Below are 25551 nucleotides of genomic sequence, written 5' to 3' on the forward strand. Positions count from 1 at the left end.
AACTTCTGTGAAGCACTGGGGGGTTCAAAGTGCTCACCACACATCTAGATAAGTTCCTTGGGGGGTCTAGTTTCCAAAATGGTGTCATTTGTGGGGGGTTTCCACTGCTTTGGTACATCAGGGGTTTTCCAATCGCGACATGGTGTCCGATCTCAATTCCAGCCAAAAACGTCAAATGGCGCTGCTTAACTTCCGAGCTCTGCCATGCGCCCAAATAGTCTTTTACACCCACATATGGGGTATCAGCGTACTCAGGAAAAATTGTACAATAACTTTTATGGTCCTGTTACCCTTGGGAAAATAAAAATTTGGGGTGAAAAGATCATTTTTGTGGAAAAAATGATTTTTTAATTGTACCGCTGTACGTTATAAACTTCTGTGAAGCCCTTGTGGGTTTAAAGTTCTCACCGCATATCTAGATAAGTTCCTTGGGGGGGTCTAGTTTCCAAAATGGGGTCACTTGTGGGGGTTTCCACTGTTTAGGTACATCAGGGGCTCTCCAAACGCGACATGGTGTCCGATCTGAATTCCAGCCAATTTTGCATTGAAAAAGTCAAACGGCACTACTTCCCTTCTGAGGTCTGCCATGCGCCGAAACAGTGGTTCCCCCCACATACAGGGATCAGCATACTCAGGACAAATTGCACAATAACATTTGCAGTCCAATTTCTCCTGTTACCCTTGGTAAAATAAAAAAAATTGAACCTGAATTATTTTTTTTGTGAAAAAAAAGTTAACTGCTCATTTTTTTTTTTAAATATTCAAAAAATTCCTGTGGCGCACCTAAAGGGTTAATAAACTTCTTGAATGTGGTTTTGAGCACCTTAAGGGGTGCAGTTTTTAGAATGGTGTCACTTTTGGGTATTTTCTGTCATATAGACCCCTCAAAGTGGCTTCAAATGTGATGTGGTCCGTAAAAATAAAATGGTGTTGCAAAAATGAGAAATCGCTGGTCAATTTTTAACCCTTATAACTTCCTAACAAAAAAATTTTGGTTCCAAAATTGTGCTGATGTAAAGTAAACATGTGGGAAATGTTACTTATCAAGTTTTTTGAGTGCCATATCTCTGTGATTTAAGGGCATAAAAATTCAAAGTTGGAAAATTGCGAAATTTTCAAAATTTTCGCCAAATTTCCATTTTTTTCACAAATAAACGCAAGTTATATGAATGAAATTTTACCACTAACATGAAGTACAATATGTCATGAGAAAACAATGTCAGAATCACCGGGATCCATGGAAGCGTTTCAGAGTTATTACCTCATAAAGGGACAATGGTCAGAATTGTAAAAATTTGCCCGGTCACGAACGTGCAAACCACCCTTGGGGCTTAAGGGGTTAATTTTGTAGAAAAAAAGCAGATCACAGACATGGCACAAAACTAAAGTCTGTTCAAATGGCAACTTTCTGGCTTTAAGAAACACTAAAAGAAATCAAGAACAAAAATGTGGTAGTCAGTAATGGCTACTTTTTTAGACCATGCAGAGGGGAAAAATTATTGATTCACTCAATTCTGAGGAAAAAATTATGGAATCACCCTGTAACTTTTCATTCCCAAAACTAACACCTGCATCAAATTAGATCTGCTCGTTAGTCTGCATCTAAAAAGGAGTGATCACACCTTGGAGAGCTGTTGCACCAAGTGGACTGACATGAATCATGGCTCCAACACGAGAGATGTCAATTGAAACAAAGGAGAGGATTATCAAACTCTTTAAAGAGGGTAAATCATCACGCAATATTGCAAAAGATGTTGGTTGTTCACAGTCAGCTGTGTCTAAAATCTGGACCAAATACAAACATGAAAAGGTTGTTAAAGGCAAACATACTGGTAAACCAAGGAAGACATCAAAGCATCGAGACCGGAAACATAAAACAATATGTCTCCAAAACAGGAAATGTACAACAAAACAAATGAGGAACGAATGGGAGGAAACTGGAGTCAGCGTCTGTGACAGAACTGTAAGAAACCGCCTAAAGGAAATGGGATTTACATACAGAAAAGCTAAATTAAAGCCATCATTAACACCTAAACAGAAAAAAATAATGTTACAATGTGCTAAGGAAAAGCAATCGTGGACTGTGGATGACTGGATGAAAGTCATATTCAGTGATGAATCGCGAATCTGCATTGGGCAAAGTGATGATGCTGGAACTTTTATTTGGTGCTGTTCCAATGAGATTTATAAAGATGACTGCCTGAAGAGAACATGCAAATTTCCACAGTCATTGATGATATGGGGCTGCATGTCAGGTAAAGGCACTGAGGAGATGGTTGTCATTACATCTTCAATAAATGCACAAGTTAATGTTGATATTTTGGACACTTTTCTTATACCATCAATTGAAAGGATGTTTGGGGATGATAAAATCATTTTTCAAGATGATTATGCATCCTGCCATAGAGCAAAAACTGTGAAAACATTCCTTGAAAAAAGACACATAAGGTCAATGTCATGGCCTGCAAATAGTCCGGATCTCAATCTAATTGAAAATCTTTGGTGGAAGTTGAAGAAAATGGTCCATGACAAGGCTCCAGCCTGCAAAGCTGATCTGGCAACAGCAATCAGAGAAAGTTGGAGCCAGATTGATGAAGAGTACTGTTTGACACTCATTAAGTCCATGCCTCAGAGACTGTAAGCTGTTATAAAAGCCAGAGGTGGTGCAACAAAATACTAGTGATGTGTTGGAGTTTTTTTTTTGTTTGTTTTTTATGATTCCATAATTTTTTTCTCAGAATTGAGTGATTCCATAATTGTTCCCCTATGCTTGGTTTAAAAAAGTAACCATTACTGACTACCACTTTTTTTGTTCTTGATTTCTTTTAGTGTTTCTTAAAGCCAGAAAGTTGTCATTTGAATTGACTTTAGTTTTGTGCCATGTCTGTGATCTGCTTTTTTTCTACAAAATTAAACAAGTGAATGAACATCCTCCAAGGCCGGTGATTCCATAATGTTTGCCAGGGGTTGTATAATTAAAATAAAACATTTGTTAAGGAATCAGTAGTCAACACCAGTGAGTGGGAACAAAAACCTCATAGCTAATAGGTTTATTGGTTAACCAGAAAGTATAATTGCATGCTTTCAGAGCACAGAAGGGTTTTTTTTGTAAACCTGCCTGAAAGCTTGCAATTATACATTTTTTTTGTTAACCAATAGAGGTATCACTCCTAGTATACTTTTTGTCTTTTTTGGGCATGAAAATATTTTTATTGGCTAACAAGGTACCAGAATATAATTTTTATTGCACCTCATAGCTAGTATAAATATGTACCTGTATAATTGGTTCCTATTTGTTCTTCTCTTACTAAAAATATAACTACAGTAGCTTACTATGTAGTAGTTTATGTAATTCATTTACTTTCTCTTTAAGTAGATAGTAAAGCATAAGAGAGATGTGATAGAGTAGAGTTACCAACAGAACGAAAAATACGCCAATTCAATTGAAACTAACTTCCCTCCAAATTCTCCTTATGAATTTCATCGCTTGAAATGGACTACCTTGATTCATCTTTGGCTAGGCAGTATAGTGAGGGAGAATATCAAAGTGATGAACATAAGCGCATAGCTGTATACACCTAGAGGCAAGTTTGTGGTTCATGTTCAAATGGCTCAACTGCTAGCTTTAAAAATGTAATACCCTACCTCTTCCTGATTAGACTGATATATTCCATCAATAGGGGCTCGACTCCAAAAAGTGAAGGCTCATCCTCAGGAGCTCATAGAAATGGTACCTACCTTTCCACAGTGGTCAGACTAAGCCAATCAGCTATCACCAGTGCTCAAATGCCTAAAAATCCCACAATCCCAGTGTAATGCCCTCTCACACCTTAACAATTAATAGTATAACACTACTGTGGTCCCATGTTGTGCACAATGAGTACTGATATACATATACCTTTCATTGTTACACAAACATCTCTATATACAGTGGGGAAAAAAAGTATTTAGTCAGTCAGCAATAGTGCAAGTTCCACCACTTAAAAAGATGAGAGGCGTCTGTAATTTACATCATAGGTAGACCTCAACTATGGGAGACAAACTGAGAAAAAAAAATCCAGAAAATCACATTGTCTGTTTTTTTTTCATTTTATTTGCATATTATGGTGGAAAATAAGTATTTGGTCAGAAACAAAATTTCATCTCAATACTTTGTGATATATCCTTTGTTGGCAATGACAGAGGTCAAACGTTTTCTGTAATTCTTCACAAGGTTGCCACACACTGTTGTTGGTATGTTGGCCCATTACTCCATGCAGATCTCCTCTAGAGCAGTGATGTTTTTGGCTTTTCACTTGGCAACACGGACTTTCAACTCCCTCCAAAGGTTTTCTATAGGGTTGAGATCTGGAGACTGGCTAGGCCACTCCAGGATCTTGAAATGCTTCTTACGAAGCCACTCCTTCGTTGCCCTGGCGGTGTGCTTTGGATCATTGTCATGTTGAAAGACCCAGCCACGTTTCATCTTCAATGCCCTTGCTGATGGAAGGAGGTTTGCACTCAAAATCTCACAATACATGGCCCCATTCATTCTTTCATGTACCCGGATCAGTCGTCCTGGCCCCTTTGCAGAGAAACAGCCCCAAAGCATGATGTTTCCACCACCATGCTTTACAGTAGGTATGGTGTTTGATGGATGCAACTCAGTATTCTTTTTCCTCCAAACACGACAAGTTGTGTTTCTACCAAACAGCTCCAGTTTGGTTTCATCAGACCATAGGACATTCTCCCAAAACTCCTCTGGATCATCCAAATGCTCTCTAGCAAACTTCAGACGGGCCCGGACATGTACAAGTGTAATGATGTATAGTAGGTTTCTATGAAGACAGTGGCTAGATGATAGAGTCACAGACACAGGTATACGTGAAAGTAGTTTGTATTAAACAAGCAGCACAGAACAGCACAGGTGCTGGTGGAGCCAGATAATGACAGCAGTGGTAACAGCAGCAGAACTCAGTCCAGTAGATAGCAAGTTGTACACCGGCACTGTGTAGATGTAAGCAGACACAGTCTGAAGAATGCAGGCAAGGACAGTCACTTAGCCCTCTCCCTTGCGGGAGGGGAATCTTCGGGCACAGTGCAGTGGCAGAGAAAGTCACTAGGTAATTGATACTGGATGTGCAAAGGTAGCAGGGATAGTCTCTCAGGTGGAACGCACACAGCAGTCAAGATCTTCAGCGCATACCGTGAGTGCTGTAGTAGCGGTGAGCGGTGGAGGCAGGGCTGGAAGGAGCCTTCAGGCCGACCCCGTCAGAAGGTCCAGGCAGCGGCAGTTAGGCAGCAGGTAATCCAGGTGGATTCAGCAGGAAGGAAGGAGGTAGCACAGCGTGCAACTCCCAGCTAGCAGATCAGGTACAGGACGAGATATACAAGCAAGGTAGTCACGTCCAGGAAAGCTATTTAAACCCGGCGGGCGGGACCAACAGGCGGTGATGTCACAGGAACCAGTATGGCCGAACGAAGCCAGGCTTAAGGGCAACAGTAAGGGCAAAGTCCGGAACACAGCAGAATAGGAACGATGCTTACATTATTCCCCCCTTAAAGAATGTCCTCCGGACAATCTTCGACCAGGCTTGTCCGGGTACCTTAGATGAAACTGCTCCAGCAGCCGCGGAGCACAGATATTCTCCACCGGTTCCCAGGAATTCTCCTCGACAGAGTATCCTTGCCACTTGACCAGATATTGCAACTTCCTTCTGAAGATCCGTGAATCCAGAATCTTCTCCACGACATATTGTTCATGTCCATCAACGAGCACTGGAGCTGGAGGAGAGGAAGTACGCCCTGGGAAAGAATTTGGTACAACTGGCTTTAGTAGGGAAACATGGAACACCGGGTGAACCTTCCAGGCAGGGGGTAATTTCAGACGCACCGCTACCGAATTCACTAGAGCCACGATCTTGTATGGCCCTACAAACTTCTGCCCCAGCTTGACAGTCGGTGCCCTCACCCTCAGATTCTTGGTAGACAACCAGACCGTATCTCCCACCCTATACACCGGAGCCGGCCTCCTGGTACGATCTGCTGCTCTCTTATACCTTTCCTGCGCAGTCGTCAAGGTGGTCTTCAGAGCTTCCAAATTCTGCTGTAAGAAAGAAAGATGGTCAGACACAGCAGGCACTGCAGCCTCCTTGGGGAACTGCGGCAAGATGCTTGGGTGGTAACCCTGATTAGCAAAGAACGGTGACTGCTTAGTCGAGGAGTGCTGCGAGTTGTTATATGTGAACTCTGCCAGGGGAAGCAGATCTACCCAATCGTCCTGCAGATGACTTAAGTAGCAACGGAGGTACTGCTCCAGGGTCTGATTCGTACGTTCCGTCTGTCCATTAGTCTGTGGATGGTAAGCCGAAGACAGACTTACTCTAATATCCAGAGCCGCGCAGAAACACCTCCAGAACCTAGACGTGAACTGCACCCCACGATCCGAGATCACCTCATCCGGGACTCCGTGCAGACGGACCACCTCTTGAATCAACAAGTCTGCAGTCTGTTTTGCTGTGGGTAATCCAGCGCAAGGGATAAAGTGTGCTGCCTTAGTGAGGCGGTCCACGACCACTAGAATGGTGTTCTTACCCTTGGAGACCGGTAGTTCAACAATAAAGTCCATTGAGATGGATCTCCAGGGACGAGATGGTATAGGCAAGGGTTGTAACAACCCGGAAGGCGACGCACGAGGCGTCTTGAACCGAGCACATACCTCGCAGGATGACACGTATCCCTCCACGTCCTTCCGGTACGAAGGCCACCAGAAGTACCGAGCCAGGAACTCTTGGGTCTTCGTTATTCCACGATGTCCCCCAATCTTAGAATCATGGATCAGTCGGAGGACTTCAAGTCTTGTCACCTCTGGTACATACAGCCGATTCTCCTGTAACCACACTCCTCCATTGTAATTTAGGCTTACTTCGGGGGTAGGTTGCCTTAGCAACGGATCTGCTGCGTATGCTGCTTTGATCTCAGACAGAAGATCCTGATGATGGATTGCAGAGATGAAATGAGCGGGAGACACAACAGTACTAGGAGACGACTTAATCACTTCCTCAGGAGCAGCAATCCTAGATAGCGCATCTGCCTTACCATTCCGTGCCCCCGACCTGTAGGAGATGATGAAGTTGAATTGGTTTAGAAACAAGCTCCAACGTGCCTGACGTGGGTTCAAACATCTTACGGACTGCATGAATTCCAGGTTTCGGTGGTCGGTAAGAACTGTAATCGGAGTTGAGGACCCCAGCAGCAAGTGTCTCCACTCCTTGAATGCCGTCACAATCGCCAGTAACTCCTTGTTCCCTACGTCATAGTTCTTCTGCGCCGGGGATAGCTTCTGAGAAAGAAAGGCACAAGGATGAAGAACTGCCTTCTCACCTCCTCTCTGTGACAACACTGCGCCGATGGCGACATCCGATGCGTCCACCTCAAGAGTAAAGCTCAGGTCTGGGTCTGGATGTCTTAAGATGGGAGCCGACACAAATTTGTCCTTCAGCCGTGTGAACGCCTCCTGGGCTTGCGGAGTCCACCGGAACGGTACCCCCTTCTTGGTCAGTTGGGTGATGGGAGCCACAATCTCAGAGAAGTTACGGATGAAGCGCCTATAGAAGTTGGCGAATCCCACAAACCTCTGAACTTCCTTCACCGATCCTGGCGCTGGCCACTCCTGGATCGCTCTGGTCTTTTGATCGTCCATCTGGAGACCCTGTGGAGAGATGACATAACCGAGGAACTGCACTGTTGCCCTGTGGAACTCGCATTTCTCCAATTTGATGTAAAGATGGTTATGCAGCAGGCGTTGCAGCACTGTCCTCACGTGGAGCCGATGTTCCTCGAGATCACTGGAAAAGATTAAAATGTCATCGAGATACACAACCATAAATACATCAAGCACATCTCGGAAAATGTCATTAACAAAATGCTGAAAGGTTGCAGGAGCATTTCGTAGTCCGAACGGCATGACCCGTAATTCGAAGTGTCCATAACGGCAGCGGAAGGCCGTCTTCCACTCATCTCCAGACCGAATTCTCACGAGATTGTAGGCTCCCCGAAGATCCAGTTTGGTGAATATCTTAGCCTGCTTCACCCTCTCCAGTAGTTCAGAGATTAAGGGTAGCGGGTGCCGATTCATGACCGTTACCTTGTTTAAATCACGGTAGTCCATGCAAGGACGCAGACCCCCGTCCTTTTTCTTCACGAAGAAGATTGGTGCACCCGCAGGAGAAGTAGACGGTCGGATGAAGCCCTTGGCGAGATTCTCGTCGATGAAGTCCTTCAAGGCCTTTAATTCAGGACCAGACAAAGGGTAAATACGCCCGAATGGGATCTCCGCCCCAGATATCAGTTCTATCGGGCAATCATAAGGCCGGTGGGGAGGTAACATATCTGCCCTCTTCTTATCACATACCTCTGCCAGATCCTGATACTCCATTGGTAATTGTCCCTCAGTCGTAGCTACTACCTTGGGGATAGCAGCGACCTTAGGAATAGCGGGGTTGCTGTTAGAACTTGGAGGGAACTGCACTTCCCTGGTCTCCCAGTTGATGCGAGGATTCTGAACCTGGAGCCAAGGTAACCCCAGGATAATAGGAAAGTGAGGAGAAGATATTAGTAAAAAGGACAAATGTTCCACATGTTCCTCTCCAATGCATACCTTCACCGACTCAGTCTCCATGGTTACCGGTCCCGATGTAAGTGGTGACCCGTCTACTGTCTCCATCAAGACTGACGACTCCCTCTTCACTGCCCTGATTCCATGCTTCCTTGCAAACGCGATATCCATGAAGTTTCCACTGGCCCCGGAGTCCAACATGGCGGCGCTCTCGACACACCGACCCTGGAAGCAGACCCTCAAGGATAGGTAATAGTGGGAATTCTTCTTAGTAGCGAAGGAGGAAACGACGGATGTCATCGAGATCACCACTGCGTTCAATGGAAGAGATGCCAGCGAATTCATATCGGCAAAGTCCAGGTCTCTCTGATTGTCTCTGCCCCCCGAATTGTTCAGATCTAGGACGCAGGACTCCCCCGCCTCGGAGTTACAATCAATGATAGCTGCAGCCGTCTTACGTCTCCTGACTGGACACTCGGAGATGAAGTGACCGGTCCCCCCGCAGTAGAAGCACAGGTTTTCCTTAAAGCGATGCTCCTTGCGGGCATCAGGAGGATTTCTACGTACGGCATCCACCTGCTTCGGTTCGGGCTCGGGCTCGGGATTCCTCCTGCTGGTGACATCTCTGGAGGGAGAAGAGAACGGAACAGTGTTATTAAACCGTAGATCAGACCAGCGCTCCTGTCTGCGCTCAGAGAGTCGATTGTCAATGCGGATGCAGTGGTTGATGAAGTCCCCAAGAAGCACGGGCGAGTCCCCGCGTGCCAGTTCATCCTTAACTGCCGTAGACAATCCCCTGCGGAAGATGGCCTGCTTGGCTGCCCCATTCCAGGTGGTGTCTAAAGCCCATCTACGGAAGTCCAATGCATACTCCAGCACCGAACGCTTCCCCTGCCGAAGGGTCAGCAGCGTCGTCTCAGCAGTATTAGCTCGGTTCGGGTCATCAAACATCTGCGTCATTGCGGCAATGAAATTGTCCATAGAGTTAAGCAGAGGGTCGTCGGTCTCAATCAAAGGGTTGGCCCACGCGAGCGCCTTACCAGACAGCAGCATGACTATGGTCAGAACTTTGGAGCGTTCCGTAGTGAACTGTGGGGCATGAGCAGCAAAGAAGATCCGACACTGGTTCAAAAATCCTCGGAATTTATCCCTCTCACCAGCGAACCGGAAGGGTGGAAGCTTCGGGAAGGTCGGTGTAGTTTCCCGGGCAACACCTGCTACATGCGCGGCTGGGGCCTGTTCCAGAGCAGCAATCCGATCGAGCTGCATAGGAATCGCTTGCTCCAACGCCAGAACACGATCACCCTGAAGAGGAGCTGCTTGTTCCAGCGCCGTAATCCGATTTGCCAGTCGTTGCAACTGTGCCTCTGCTGCCCCGGCGTTGTGTTCGATACGTTGCTCCAGCGTGTCCAGCTGGGTCCTAATGCCTGCCACATCCTGCCGTATCAAAGCAAGCTGCTTGCTTACACGTTTCTCCAGGGACTCTACACCTGCGGTCTCCATATTGGTGGCTTGTATATCCTGTAATGATGTATAGTAGGTTTCTATGAAGACAGTGGCTAGATGATAGAGTCACAGACACAGGTATACGTGAAAGTAGTTTGTATTAAACAAGCAGCACAGAACAGCACAGGTGCTGGCGGAGCCAGATAATGACAGCAGTGGTAACAGCAGCAGAACTCAGTCCAGTAGATAGCAAGTTGTACACCGGCACTGTGTAGATGTAAGCAGACACAGTCTGAAGAATGCAGGCAAGGACAGTCACTTAGCCCTCTCCCTTGCGGGAGGGGAATCTTCGGGCACAGTGCAGTGGCAGAGAAAGTCACTAGGTAATTGATACTGGATGTGCAAAGGTAGCAGGGATAGTCTCTCAGGTGAAACGCACACAGCAGTCAAGATCTTCAGCGCATACCGTGAGTGCTGTAGTAGCGGTGAGCGGTGGAGGCAGGGCTGGAAGGAGCCTTCAGGCCGACCCCGTCAGAAGGTCCAGGCAGCGGCAGTTAGGCAGCAGGTAATCCAGGTGGATTCAGCAGGAAGGAAGGAGGTAGCACAGCGTGCAACTCCCAGCTAGCAGATCAGGTACAGGACGAGATATACAAGCAAGGTAGTCACGTCCAGGAAAGCTATTTAAACCCGGCGGGCGGGACCAACAGGCGGTGATGTCACAGGAACCAGTATGGCCGAACGAAGCCAGGCTTAAGGGCAACAGTAAGGGCAAAGTCCGGAACACAGCAGAATAGGAACGATGCTTACAACAAGCTTAAGCAGTGGGACACGTCTGGCACTGCAGGATCTGAGTCCATGGTGGCGTAGCGTGTTACTTATGGTAGGCCTTGTTACATTGGTCCCAGCTCTCTGCAGTTCATTCACTAGGTCCCCCCGCGTGGTTCTGGGATTTTTGCTCACCGTTCTTGTGATCATTCTGACCCCACGGGGTGGGATTTTGCGTGGAGCACCAGATCGAGGGAGATTATCAGTGGTCTTGTATGTCTTCCATTTTCTAATTATTGCTCCCACAGTTGATTTCTTCACTCCAAGCTGGTTGGCTATTGCAGATTCAGTCTTCCCAGCCTGGTGCAGGGCTACAATTTTGTTTCTGGTGTCCTTTGACAGCTCTTTGGTCTTCACCATAGTGGAGTTTGGAGTCAGACTGTTTGAGGGTGTGCACAGGTGTCTTTTTATACTGATAACAAGTTTAAACAGGTGCCATTACTACAGGTAATGAGTGGAGGAAAGAGGAGACTCTTAAAGAAGAAGTTACAGGTCTGTGAGAGCCAGAAATTTTGATTGCTTGTTTCTGACCAAATACTTATTTTCCACCATAATATGCAAATAAAATGAAAAAAAACAGACAATGTGATTTTCTGGATTTTTTTTTCTCAGTTTGTCTCCCATAGTTGAGGTCTACCTATGATGTAAATTACAGACGCCTCTCATCTTTTTAAGTGGTGGAACTTGCACTATTGCTGACTGACTAAATACTTTTTTTCCCCACTGTATACTGTATAAAAATGTGTATGTGTGTGTATCAAGCCACACTCACTCCACACGCAAAACCCCATATAATATCTAATATATAATAAATATCTAATATATATATATATATATATATATATATATATATATAAAATGCCCATAATAACCAATCACAAAGCATCTTTAATTTCACCAGAGCTGTTTAAAAGATGAAAGCTGAGCTGTGATTGGTTGCTATGAGCAACAATTTTTCCACTCCACAACACCTCAGCAGACACTGACCGGGTGGGAGAAATCTAGCATCCCTGGGAACAGAAGCTCCCAGCCATTGCCTGCCCCTCAGAAACGAGCATAAAGCACATGACAGAAATGAATCACCCCCTCCTCTATTGCTGCCAGGCTCTATTGTTACTGATGTAGAAAATCTCATCATCAGCGGCCGCACATAGAGCTGCACTGCCAGGTTACATAACAACACATCTCCAGCGCCACCCAGCTTGGGACTATGGGATGGAGGGTGTGTGATGGGTATATGGGCACCGGACTGTGGGATGGAGAATGTGTGACGGGTATATGGGCACGGGACTATGGGATGGAGGGTGTGTGATGGGTATATGGGCACGGGACTATGGGATGGAGGATGGGGGACGGATATATGGGCACGGAACTATGGGATGAAGGATATGTATGATGGGTATATGGGCATGGGACTATGGGATGAAGGATATGTATGATGGGTATATGGGCACGGGACTATGGGATGGCGGATATGTATGATGGGTATATGGGCACGGGCCTATGGGATGGAGGATAATCATTATAATTTGTTATAACTAACCACAGTTAGTTACTATGCCCGGGCAATGCCAGGCTCTTCAGCTAGTATATAATAAAAAATATATATAATATTATAAGGGACTGGTGCTTAGTGTATGCCCAGTCAGCAGTGAAAACATATTTGCATGCACCCAATCAGTTTCACGCGCAACATTCATGTTAGGGATAATACCCAACTAGTAGTAGAAAACAATAAGCAAGAATAAACTCTGCGTGCACCAGTTCAATGTTCTCGGTATGCACCCATTCAAATAATGTTTACTTAGTTACGTATTATAATGCAGTTACATACTGTAGATTACGCATGTGAATGCACCCGATCGACATCTTCAACAACATTCATGTTAGGGATAATAACCAACTAGTAGTAGAAAAAAACAAGCAGGAACAATCTGGGTGTGCCTCAATTCACACAATGTTGAGCTATCTTAGCGTACACCCATGAAAAATAGAAATAAATAACATTTATTATGTGAGAATATCAATGTGCACCCAATAAATATTGCAGTGCAAAGAATTGATGCACCCAATCTACATAAGGACAGAATATTCACTAGTAGAATGTCAAAGGCAATCAAAACTGGGGCAGTCATTAAGCAATCACAACAATATGTCAAAGACAAGGTAATAAAAAATGTCAGTTCCCACATGCCAGCATTAGAACTGACTGGTAAAATTGCCCATCACAGTTATCAGTTGAGGCATCCCAACTAAAAATATATAAAAATCAAGATATCCCACAAGAGCACAGAACTTAATAACTGTAAATTAGATGTTATATTCTAAAGGTAGAAGAGACAGGTAAAATGCAAGGAGAAGAGAAAATGTCCTCTAATGACTCTAGACAAGGGAACTATAATGTGGGCTAATGAAAGACATGATTGGAGGCAGAATCATATACAGTGCTGTGCAAATTAATTGGGACAAAGCATTTTTTTAAGTAAAATCGTTAGTTGGTTACCAGTCAGTGATTCAAACCAGTTTTAACTGCTTTGAACAGGTGTGAGTGCCTGTTCTAGGCAGTTAAAACTGGTTGGAATCACTGACTGGTAACCAACTAACGATTTTACTTAAAAAAATGCTTTGTCCTAATTAATTTGCACAGCACTGTATGTCACTAATATGATTATCTGGGAAAGGTATTCAAGTGAAAAAAGGAGACATATGATCAACTAGATTTTAACAAAAAACAAATAACATGCTATGTATCGGTAAAACATGTCAGTAACATTCATTCAGACCACAAGGCTGTAAAGATCACAATGAAGCTATCTGCACCCTTTTTAGAGGAGGAGTTTATTCCGATCACTGTCTCTTGTTAGTCAGGAGGCGATTATCATTGTTGGTCTATGATGACATCCAGTATTCTGCAATTCCTCCATTGCGGTCGTTATGAAGGAAGTTCATTTGCTCACTTTGAATTTCACTAGTGAAAAATATATTTGTTGTGTTTCTGCTCACAGTTGTCAATTGTTTTTGAAACCCTCAAAATTATTTCTGAGCATGATATGTCAGACACTATAGCTATCCATCTTTCACTGATTTACCTTAGATATAAGCATAGAAACTATAGGTAAGACCAATCTGCCATTCACATTGCGTAATACTGCTGTATATAATCGGCAGTGTAGCTTTCAGGCTGCAACTGTATGTTCTTTTGCTTTGTTATACTGTTTGACATTATTCATATCTTTTCTGTATAACCCTGTGAGATATAGCAATATCTGTAGCAATTATTGTACAATCAATAAATATGTAATAGTCATTAGTTTGTATTGTAACAAATATTGGCATGCTATGTCTGAAACTGAAATCCCACAATATCCCAGTAAAAACATATTATGAACTCATGTAAATACATGTATATGTTGTTCAGCTGTTTTAAGCACGGCTGAGAATGTAAGACAGGGCAAATGGTGTGTGCTGACAGCCCTCCAGCCTTGGCTTCAACTTTAGAGCTTCGTGTAACCGTATTCACAGCTACAAAATTATCATGATAGCTGGATTTAATCAGTGAATATTTGTTCTCAATATTTTAAGCATATCACTTTATTATATTTTAAATAAAGTCACCCCACAGGTCTGAAAAGTTTAAATAAATTTTTGCTATAGATATTAAGAGAATTAATTAACAAAACCTGAAGTTTTTTTATAATAATAATAATCTTTATTTATATAGCGCCAACATATTCCGCAGCGCTTTACAGTTTAACAGTTTCAAAACACAAGTCATAAGTAACAACGCTAACAATACAATAATTAAAGCAAAATAAGACGAAATAAGACGACCCTGCTCGTGAGAGCGTACAATCTACAATGAGGTGAGGGAGATACAGAGTACAGGTGTGTATTTACAATGAAGGTCCAGCCATCTTGCAGGAGTGAAGGATGGATGGAGATAGTGAATGGGCTACGCACGCACACTTACACAGAGAATGACTTTGATTAGTGAATGTGATAGGCCGCTCTGAACAGGTGTGTTTTGAGGGAGCGCCTAAAACTATGCAAATTGTGGATAGTCCTGATTTCTTGGGGTAGAGCATTCCAGGGGATAGGAGCAGCACGGGAGAAGTCTTGGAGTCGGGAGTGGGAGGTACGGATTAGTGCAGAGGTTAGTCGAAAGTCGTTTGCAGAGCGCAGCGATCGGCTAGGCCGATAGACAGAAATGAGAGAAGAGATGTAAGGGGGTGCCGCACTGTGGAGAGCTTTGTGGGTGAGAACAAGTACTTTGAATTGGATCCTATAATGAATGGGCAGCCAATGTAAGGACTGGCGAAGAGCGGACGCGTCCGAGTACCGATTACCCAGATGGACGATCCTGGCTGCTGCATTGAGTATGGACTGGAGAGGGGATAGCCGAGTGACGGGGAGGCCAATTAATAGAGCGTTGCAGTAATCCAGGCGAGAGTGGATCAATGCAACAGTGAGGGTTTTTGTTGTTTCCATAGTGAGAAAAGGGCGGATTCTAGAGATGTTCTTTAGGTGTAAGCGGCAAGAGCGGGCAAGGGATTGTATATGGGATGTAAAGGAGAGATTGGTGTCAAACATAACACCCAGACAGCGCACCTGCTGCCGGGGTGTTATTGTGGTACCACCCACGGAGAAGGAAATGTCAGATTTAGGGAGGTTAGTAGACGGCGGGAGCAGAAGAAGTTCAGTTTTGGAGAGGTTGAGTTTCAGATAGAGAGCGGACATGATATTGGAGACTGCGGACAGACAGTCACTGGCGTTCTGTAGTACAGCGGGGGTAAGGTCGGGGGAAGACGTGTATAGTTGTGTGTCATCAGCATAAAGATGGTACTGAAAGCCAAATCTGCTGATGGTCTGTCCAATTGGGGCCGTGTAGAGAGAGAAAAGAAGGGGGCCAAGGACTGAGCCCTGAGGTACCCCGACAGCAAGAGGAAGAGGAGATGACGTGGAGCCAGAGAACAAAACACTGAAGGAGCGGTCAGAGAGATAGGAAGAGAACCAGGAGAGTGCAGTGTCCTTAATGCCTAGTGACTGGAGCCTAGAGAGTAGGAGATGGTGGTCAACAGTATCGAAAGCTGCAGATAGGTCAAGAAGAATGAGCAGAGAGTGGTCACCGTTACGTTTTGCTGTCAGAAGGTCATTGGTCACTTTGATGAGTGCAGTTTCAGTCGAATGTAGGGGGTGGAAGCCGGACTGTGAAGGGTCTAGAAGGGAGTGAATGGAGAGGTAACGGGTAAGGCGGGAGTAAACTAGGCGTTCCAAAAGTTTAGAGATGAAGGGGAGATTGGAGACTGGTCTGTAGTTGTTTGTGCAGGATGGGTCGAGAGCAGGTTTCTTTAGTAGTGGAGTAATGATGGCGTGTTTGAAGGAGGATGGGAAAATGCCCGAGGAGAGGGACAGATTAAAGATTGTAGTTAGGTGGGTTGTGACGACTGGAGAGAGAGACTGGAGGAGATGTGAGGGAATGGGGTCGGTAGTGCATGTAGTCGGACGAGAAGAAGAGAGGAGTCTGGAGACTTCTTCTTCTGTTATGGGATCAAATGTGGAGAGTGAGCCAGGGGAGATGTAGGAAGGGATGGGAGTCACAGCACTTGGTGGTTGGGAGCAGATTTCTTGACGGATATTATCTATTTTTTCTGTAAAGTGGGAGGCCAGGTCATCAGCACAAATGTCTGTGATAGGGGCTTGTGCTTTTGGCCTGAGGAGGGAGTGAAAAGTGTCAAAAAGTTTCTTGGGGTTGTTGGCTAGTGAGGAGATCAGGGTGGTGAAGTAGGTCTGTTTGGCAAGGTGAAGGGCAGCGTTATAGGTTCTTAACATAAATTTGAAGTGGATGAAGTCTTCTGGTGTGCGGGTTTTTCTCCATAGGCGTTCAGCACTCCTGGAGCATCGCTGGAGAAGTTGAGTTTGCGATGTGAGCCAGGGCTCTTTTACTCTGTGTTTGGAGGTTCTGAGGGTGAGGGGAGCTACTTGGTCAAGGATGCTTCTAAGAGTGTCATTGTAGTGATGAACAGCCAGATTAGGACAGGAAAGAGAGGAGATTGGGGACAGAGATGAGTGTAGGGAATCTGAAAGTGTCTGAGGGTTAATAGCTTGTAGATTTCTGACTGTGTGGTAGGTAGGAATGAGCTGGGGTGGGCGAGGATTTGTGAGCGTGAAGGAGAGAATGTTGTGGTCAGAGAGTGGAAGCGGTGAGTTGTTTAGGTGGGAGATTGAACAGAGCCGGCAGAAGACCAGATCAAGGGTGTTACCGTCCTTATGTGTCTCAGAGGTTGAAAGCTGTGAGAGGCCTAGAGAGGTGGTTAGTGATAGAAGCTGGGATGCAGATGTGGAATTAGGGCTGTTAATGGGGATGTTGAAGTCTCCCAGGATGAGGGTTGGTAGTTCTGAGGACATGAAGTGTGGCAGCCAGGCTGAAAAGTGGTCAAGGAAGAGGGTGGGTGAGCCTGGGGGCCGGTATATGACCGCTACCCTGAGGGAGAGGGGACGGAAGAGCCTGATGGTGTGGACCTCAAAAGAAGGGAATAAGAGTGATGGGACTGGGGGGATGACCTGGAAAGTGCATTGTGGGGACAGGAGTATGCCAACTCCACCACCAGGTCTGTTTGTGGGTCTCGGGGAGTGAGAGAATTGTAAGCCACCGTAGGAAATGGCAGCAGGAGAGACAGTGTCAGAATCCTGAATCCAGGTTTCAGTGAGGGCCAACAGATTAAGAGAGTTATTCAGAAAGTAGTTGTGTAGGAAAGGAAGCTTGTTACAAGCAGACCGTGGATTCCAGAGGGCACAATTAAAAGATTGAGATGAGGGAGTGCAAGTAATGTTAATCAGATTATTGTGGTTTCGATATGAGGTAGGGTAGGGGTCGAGGTTGGGGGATGGTGGACCAGGGTTGGGGGAGATGTCCCCTGAAATCAGTAGGAGAAGGAAGATAAAGAGCCAATAGTTGTTGGAATTGTAAGTAGTTTTTTTCTGCGATGTGTTTGGGCAAGATGGGCTGAGGTTTCTCAGGAAGGTGAGGAGTGTGTGGGAGCTGTACATGGGAGAGGGAAGTATAGAGGGGCTGATGTGTATGAGTCGTGATGGAGGGGGGATAGGGTGATGAATGTGGATGGCAAGGGAACACAGGAGGATAAAAATAAAGCACATGGTTAAAGGGGAAGGCAAGGTGTGGGTTACCTGACTCCTGCCCTGACTAACTGCCATGTATAACTGCCGTTTTGCTGGATGCTTATCTTCTGTGATGCTTTGCTTATGGGATGCTTGCGTGCTGTACCCCACACTGCGTGCTTCCCCTTAGCAACTACTACATATATAGGCCACACTACAGGGTCAGGAGAGAGGGATTGTGGGAGATGGTTGGGTATAATTTGGCAGCTGGGGCCAGCACACCAGGGGATGGTTAGATGATCAAAGGCACTAGACCAAGATGTGGCAAAATGCTATAGCACCTTCCACCTGATAAGATCTAGAAAGGCCCCAGTCACAGATCTAAAGCAGTAAGTATTACATACAGTGCAACAAATGAATTATACCAAAGCTTTAGCAAGCACATTTAAATATGCAGCAAAATGGTCAAGCAGCAGAAGTATGGAGTTGTACCATTTGGATATATTACAGCAGAGAAATAGAGGCAGCAGAGGTGGGAAGTTGTATCATTCAGGCTGCTTGCTGGCAGTGAATGGAGTAAATACATGCAGGGTGGCTCAGTTGATTACCTGTGTGAAGAGAGAAGATGAATGTTAATTCCATGCCATGTATAACTGCCGTTTTGCTGGATGCTTATCTTCTGTGATGCTTTGCTTATGGGATGCTTGCGTGCTGTACCCCACACTGCGTGCTTCCCCATTAGCAACTACTACATATATAGGCCACACTACAGGGTCAGGAGAGAGGGATTGTGGGAGATGGTTGGGTATAATTTGGCAGCTGGGGCCAGCACACCAGGGGATGGTTAGATGATCAAAGGCACTAGACCAAGATGTGGCAAAATGCTATAGCACCTTCCACCTGATAAGATCTAGAAAGGCCCCAGTCACAGATCTAAAGCAGTAAGTATTACATACAGTGCAACAAATGAATTATACCAAAGCTTTAGCAAGCACATTTAAATATGCAGCAAAATGGTCAAGCAGCAGAAGTATGGAGTTGTACCATTTGGATATATTACAGCAGAGAAATAGAGGCAGCAGAGGTGGGAAGTTGTATCATTCAGGCTGCTTGCTGGCAGTGAATGGAGTAAATACATGCAGGGTGGCTCAGTTGATTACCTGTGTGAAGAGAGAAGATGAATGTTAATTCCATGCCATGTATAACTGCCGTTTTGCTGGATGCTTATCTTCTGTGATGCTTTGCTTATGGGATGCTTGCGTGCTGTACCCCACACTGCGTGCTTCCCCATTAGCAACTACTACATATATAGGCCACACTACAGGGTCAGGAGAGAGGGATTGTGGGAGATGGTTGGGTATAATTTGGCAGCTGGGGCCAGCACACCAGGGGATGGTTAGATGATCAAAGGCACTAGACCAAGATGTGGCAAAATGCTATAGCACCTTCCACCTGATAAGATCTAGAAAGGCCCCAGTCACAGATCTAAAGCAGTAAGTATTACATACAGTGCAACAAATGAATTATACCAAAGCTTTAGCAAGCACATTTAAATATGCAGCAAAATGGTCAAGCAGCAGAAGTATGGAGTTGTACCATTTGGATATATTACAGCAGAGAAATAGAGGCAGCAGAGGTGGGAAGTTGTATCATTCAGGCTGCTTGCTGGCAGTGAATGGAGTAAATACATGCAGGGTGGCTCAGTTGATTACCTGTGTGAAGAGAGAAGATGAATGTTAATTCCATGCCATGTATAACTGCCGTTTTGCTGGATGCTTATCTTCTGTGATGCTTTGCTTATGGGATGCTTGCGTGCTGTACCCCACACTGCGTGCTTCCCCTTAGCAACTACTACATATATAGGCCACACTACAGGGTCAGGAGAGAGGGATTGTGGGAGATGGTTGGGTATAATTTGGCAGCTGGGGCCAGCACACCAGGGGATGGTTAGATGATCAAAGGCACTAGACCAAGATGTGGCAAAATGCTATAGCACCTTCCACCTGATAAGATCTAGAAAGGCCCCAGTCACAGATCTAAAGCAGTAAGTATTACATACAGTGCAACAAATGAATTATACCAAAGCTTTAGCAAGCACATTTAAATATGCAGCAAAATGGTCAAGCAGCAGAAGTATGGAGTTGTACCATTTGGATATATTACAGCAGAGAAATAGAGGCAGCAGAGGTGGGAAGTTGTATCATTCAGGCTGCTTGCTGGCAGTGAATGGAGTAAATACATGCAGGGTGGCTCAGTTGATTACCTGTGTGAAGAGAGAAGATGAATGTTAATTCCATGCCATGTATAACTGCCGTTTTGCTGGATGCTTATCTTCTGTGATGCTTTGCTTATGGGATGCTTGCGTGCTGTACCCCACACTGCGTGCTTCCCCTTAGCAACTACTACATATATAGGCCACACTACAGGGTCAGGAGAAAGGGATTGTGGGAGATGGTTGGGTATAATTTGGCAGCTGGGGCCAGCACACCAGGGGATGGTTAGATGATCAAAGGCACTAGACCAAGATGTGGCAAAATGCTATAGCACCTTCCACCTGATAAGATCTAGAAAGGCCCCAGTCACAGATCTAAAGCAGTAAGTATTACATACAGTGCAACAAATGAATTATACCAAAGCTTTAGCAAGCACATTTAAATATGCAGCAAAATGGTCAAGCAGCAGAAGTATGGAGTTGTACCATTTGGATATATTACAGCAGAGAAATAGAGGCAGCAGAGGTGGGAAGTTGTATCATTCAGGCTGCTTGCTGGCAGTGAATGGAGTAAATACATGCAGGGTGGCTCAGTTGATTACCTGTGTGAAGAGAGAAGATGAATGTTAATTCCATGCCATGTATAACTGCCGTTTTGCTGGATGCTTATCTTCTGTGATGCTTTGCTTATGGGATGCTTGCGTGCTGTACCCCACACTGCGTGCTTCCCCTTAGCAACTACTACATATATAGGCCACACTACAGGGTCAGGAGAGAGGGATTGTGGGAGATGGTTGGGTATAATTTGGCAGCTGGGGCCAGCACCCCAGGGGATGGTTAGATGATCAAAGGCACTAGACCAAGATGTGGCAAAATGCTATAGCACCTTCCACCTGATAAGATCTAGAAAGGCCCCAGTCACAGATCTAAAGCAGTAAGTATTACATACAGTGCAACAAATGAATTATACCAAAGCTTTAGCAAGCACATTTAAATATGCAGCAAAATGGTCAAGCAGCAGAAGTATGGAGTTGTACCATTTGGATATATTACAGCAGAGAAATAGAGGCAGCAGAGGTGGGAAGTTGTATCATTCAGGCTGCTTGCTGGCAGTGAATGGAGTAAATACATGCAGGGTGGCTCAGTTGATTACCTGTGTTTATTCAGATGAACCAATCTCTCATCATCTTAACATTGTGTGATGAGCCAAGATCAGCACGCACAAAGAATATAAAAGTGGTGGAGAGGAGGCATTTTTTCTCAGGCTAAGAAAAAACTACTACTTGGCAACTCCCAACTGTTCCTGAGAGTGTAAATAGGATGTGACCCTGCCCAAAGCTCACGGCACCGAGCTAATTACAGCAGGGATTTGTGAAACACATTTTCTATTTGGAAGTAGGAATGTAGGCACGTAGGAAGACTACTGGGTTAATGAGCACAGTTATTTCATATGGAACAATAAGTTTTTCTGTTGCTTAGGCCCCCTACACATGTATTTCTGGTATGGTAGCATCCGTTTTTTTCATGGCTAAAACACATCCCCATTATAACCTGTGGTGATCTTCACATGTCCATCAGCACAGATGACAAGGGCCATGAAAAACCTGTACAGTACACTGTTGGTATCCGTGTGCTGTATATGTTTAACATTGCACAGTATAGAAGATTTGTAACTTCATTCTTTATCCATATTAGAAAAACACTTATGGCACACTGATGGAAAACACTGACACTGGTACCATTTTTTTCCGCTACCAATATTTTACATAAGTGCGAAGACAGGAGTGGAGACACTAACATAAGCTCCCTTCCAGAGGGACGGTGGCAATGAGGGATATTCAGCTGGCCCCGACACTGTAGGGTGTAGCACTACTCCAGGATCTTCCAATGTATTCGGGACGATTGTGACTAGAGATGACGGGATCGATTCACTGGACTTTGGTCCATTGTCCAGATCAGTGGTGTCTGAAGGCCGCGAATCTCGCGGCTTTGGATTTGCATGGCTGGAGCAATGTCATCAGTGGATCATTCCTGTCTCTGGTTGAGACCTATGGATTTAGTCGGAGCTGCCAGAACTTTCTCATCTTTATGTAGCTTCACTATATAGCCGTGTTCATGCAGAGCGTAAATATTGCTGTTGGGTTTTTTTCAGTAGCCATTTTCTCTGGTTATTGCATTTGTGCTGCATTTTTATGCCTTTTTTCACCTTATTTGATGTATTTTTTGCGCAGATGTGAAGCCCCATTTTTAATGTTTTTTTATAGTAAAGAAAAGTTTTAATTCTGCACTTAAAGAAGTATTTTTTTACATTTCTAGGCTTTACATAGAAGCCTCCAGAGATAAAAGAGCACCGAAATGTTTTCACGTTCCACCTGCAGCTCTGTTTGTTTCCATCCTAATGTGGCAGGAAGTAGTGTAGCCTGCTGCACTAAGTATAAATCACTCCCCAGTCATTGCACCTGGTCTATCCTCTTTCCCGTTCTCTCTAGCTTATCTGTGGGATTACTGTGCCGTGACAGATGTACATATGCACGAACACAGCTCCACTACAGCACACACAGAGCCCAGCTACACCTGACAATACACACACATTAGTTGCACCAGCCATGGCACACAATCAGTTTAGCCACACTCGCTGCAACACACTCTGCTCACATAGTAGACAGAAAACAAACTCAGCTCAGCCACAGCAGATACCTCACACTCTCTGCTCAGCCACAACAGATGCAACACACATTCTGCTCCGACACAACAGACACAGCACAACACAAACTCAGCTCGGCCACAACATGCACTCTGCTCAGCCACAGCAGACAGAACCCACACTCTACCCAACCAGAGCAGATACATCACAGACTCTACCCATCCACAGCAGACACATCACAGACTCTACCCAACCACAACAGACACATCACACACTCTACCCAACCACAGCAGACACATCACACACTCTACCCAACCACAGCAGACACATCACACACTCGACCCAACCACAGCAGACACATCACACACTCGACCCAACCACAGCAGACCCATCACGCACTCGACCCAACCACAGCAGATACATCACACACTCTACCCAACCACAGCAGACACATCACACGCTACCCAACCACAGCAGACACATCACACACTCTGCTCAGCCAGAGCAGATGCAACACACATCATGCTCAGATGCAATAGATAAAACATGCACACAGCTCAGTGACAACTTGCACAACAGGCACTCAGCTCGACCACTACAGACACAACACGCACTCATCTCGGCCACATCTGATGCAACACAAACTCAGCTTGGCCATAACAGACACAACACACACTCATCTTGGCCACATCTGATACAATACAAACTCAGCTTGGCCACAACAGACACAACACACACAGCTCAGCGTAGATTGGAGCATGTTCTTTTGCCTCAAGGTGGATTTACTACTAGATAAAAAGGTTGAGGTGGTGATATACTAATTGGTGCCTTTGAATATCTGGTCTATATTTATTTAGCAATGCATGACTAAGACCACAGACTTTCAAGAACAAAAAAACAAAATAGGCTCAAGCCACAAAAGGTAAACTACTAATGCCTCCATAATGATATACTTCACCACACCTTCAGTGAGAGGTATATTGTCTATATTGATAATTTTCATGAGAAAAAAATATTATCAAAGGTAATTTAAGATCTTTTACCACTTTGGCATTAATAAAATTTGCAGCAAAACTGCAATCAATAAAGGCCTTCAGTGTCACAGATATTTTAGAATAAAGGCCCTGTCACACACAGCGAGATCACTGATTTTGTGACGCCACAGCGATCTTGCCAGCGATCTCGCTGTGTGTGACACACATCAGCGATCGGGCCCCCCGCCGGGTATCGCTGATCGTGCAGCATCATCCTGGGCCATTTTTTCATTGTTGCTCTCCCGCTGGCCAGCGCGCTTCACTGCGTGTGGCAGCAGAAGTCAACGATCAGCGATGGGCGCTGGGAGCTGTTATCTATGGTAAATATTGGGTTACTAAACGGCGCGCATCACTTAGTTACCCGATGTGTACCTTAGAAACCTGCGTGCTCGCAGCTCCCGGCGTGAGCACGCAGGTTTCTAAGGTACACATCGGGTAACTATGTGACGCACGCCGCTTAGTAACCCGATATTCACCTTAGATACCAGCGTTCTCGCTGGTGCTGATTGCTGGTGAAGCTGCTTGTTTGGCAGCTCACCACCGATCATGTAGCGATGCACCAGCGATCCTGACAAAGTCGTATTGTTGTCGGGATCGCTGGTGCATCTTTAAGTGTAACGGTACCTTAAGACAATTAAATAGGGAACTAATTGTGTGTCTAGGTGGGAATCGTCAGACCCAACTAGGCGCAGAAGTTTTACTGGAGGCTGTTGTCTCAGGCAGGCACATACAGGTGCTTCTCACAAAATTAGAATATCATCAAAAATTTAATTAATTTCAGTTCTTCAATACAAAATAGTGAAACTCATATTATATAGAGTCATTACAAACAGAGTGATCTACAGTATTTCAAGTGTTTACTTCTGTTAATGTTGATTATGGCTTACAGCCAATGAAAACACAAGTCATTATCTTAGTAAATTAGAATACTTTATAACACCAGCTTGAAAAATGATTTTAAAATCCAAAATGTTGGCCTACTGAAATGTATGTTCAGTAAATGCTCTCAATACTTGGTTGGGGCTCCTTTGGCATCAATTACTGCATCAATGCGGTGTGGCATGGAGGCGATCAGCCTGTGGCACTGCTGAGGTATTATGGAAGCCCAGGTTGCTTTAATAGCAGCCTTCAGCATTGTTGGATCTGGTGTCTCTCATCATATTCTATTTCTATGATATCCTGAAGAAGAGGTTGCAAAAAACCTTGAAACACGTAGAATAAACCACTGTCAAACTTTATCAACCTTCTGGAATTTCATCATTTGGGCAGCGCGGACGAAATCCACGTATTCCTTTGCAGAGCTCTGTTTCAGATAGTCGGTGACCGACTTGTGGATCTGCAGCAGCCCTTATCTATACATGCTTTGAATACCTAATACCAGGTGAGCAGTTTTTTGTCAAATTGCTTATTTTTTGCTTATTATTGCGCTTGTGTCTCCCCCTTTCCTCACAAAACATATTCTAATTTTGTGAGAAGCACCTGCATCTGATGTCCAGACTCTACATAGTAGCAACAAAGATCCAACTATCATCAATTGACTCCTTGTGTATGAGACTGAGTAACCCCAATCTGCATGGGCTCCTCAGTAAGTATAGTGGCTACAGGACATTGCAATCATGCAGCCACTTATTTGGATGGAGTACCGTGGGCATGGATGATTCAGGAGTTGGAAACGTTA

The 25551-nt window shown here is 44.9% G+C and overlaps 1 protein-coding gene across 1 annotated transcript in view; it reads left to right on the plus strand.

Annotated features, from left to right (window-relative positions):
- CSRP1 (cysteine and glycine rich protein 1) overlaps nucleotides 1-25551 on the plus strand; it is a 347337-nt gene that overhangs the window by 75795 nt on the left and 245991 nt on the right. The window lies entirely within an intron of this gene.

Source organism: Dendrobates tinctorius, unplaced genomic scaffold (genome assembly GCF_039654945.1).
Source record: "Dendrobates tinctorius isolate UK_male_01 unplaced genomic scaffold, ASM3965494v1 ptg000422l, whole genome shotgun sequence".
Classification (NCBI taxonomy): domain Eukaryota; kingdom Metazoa; phylum Chordata; class Amphibia; order Anura; family Dendrobatidae; genus Dendrobates; species Dendrobates tinctorius.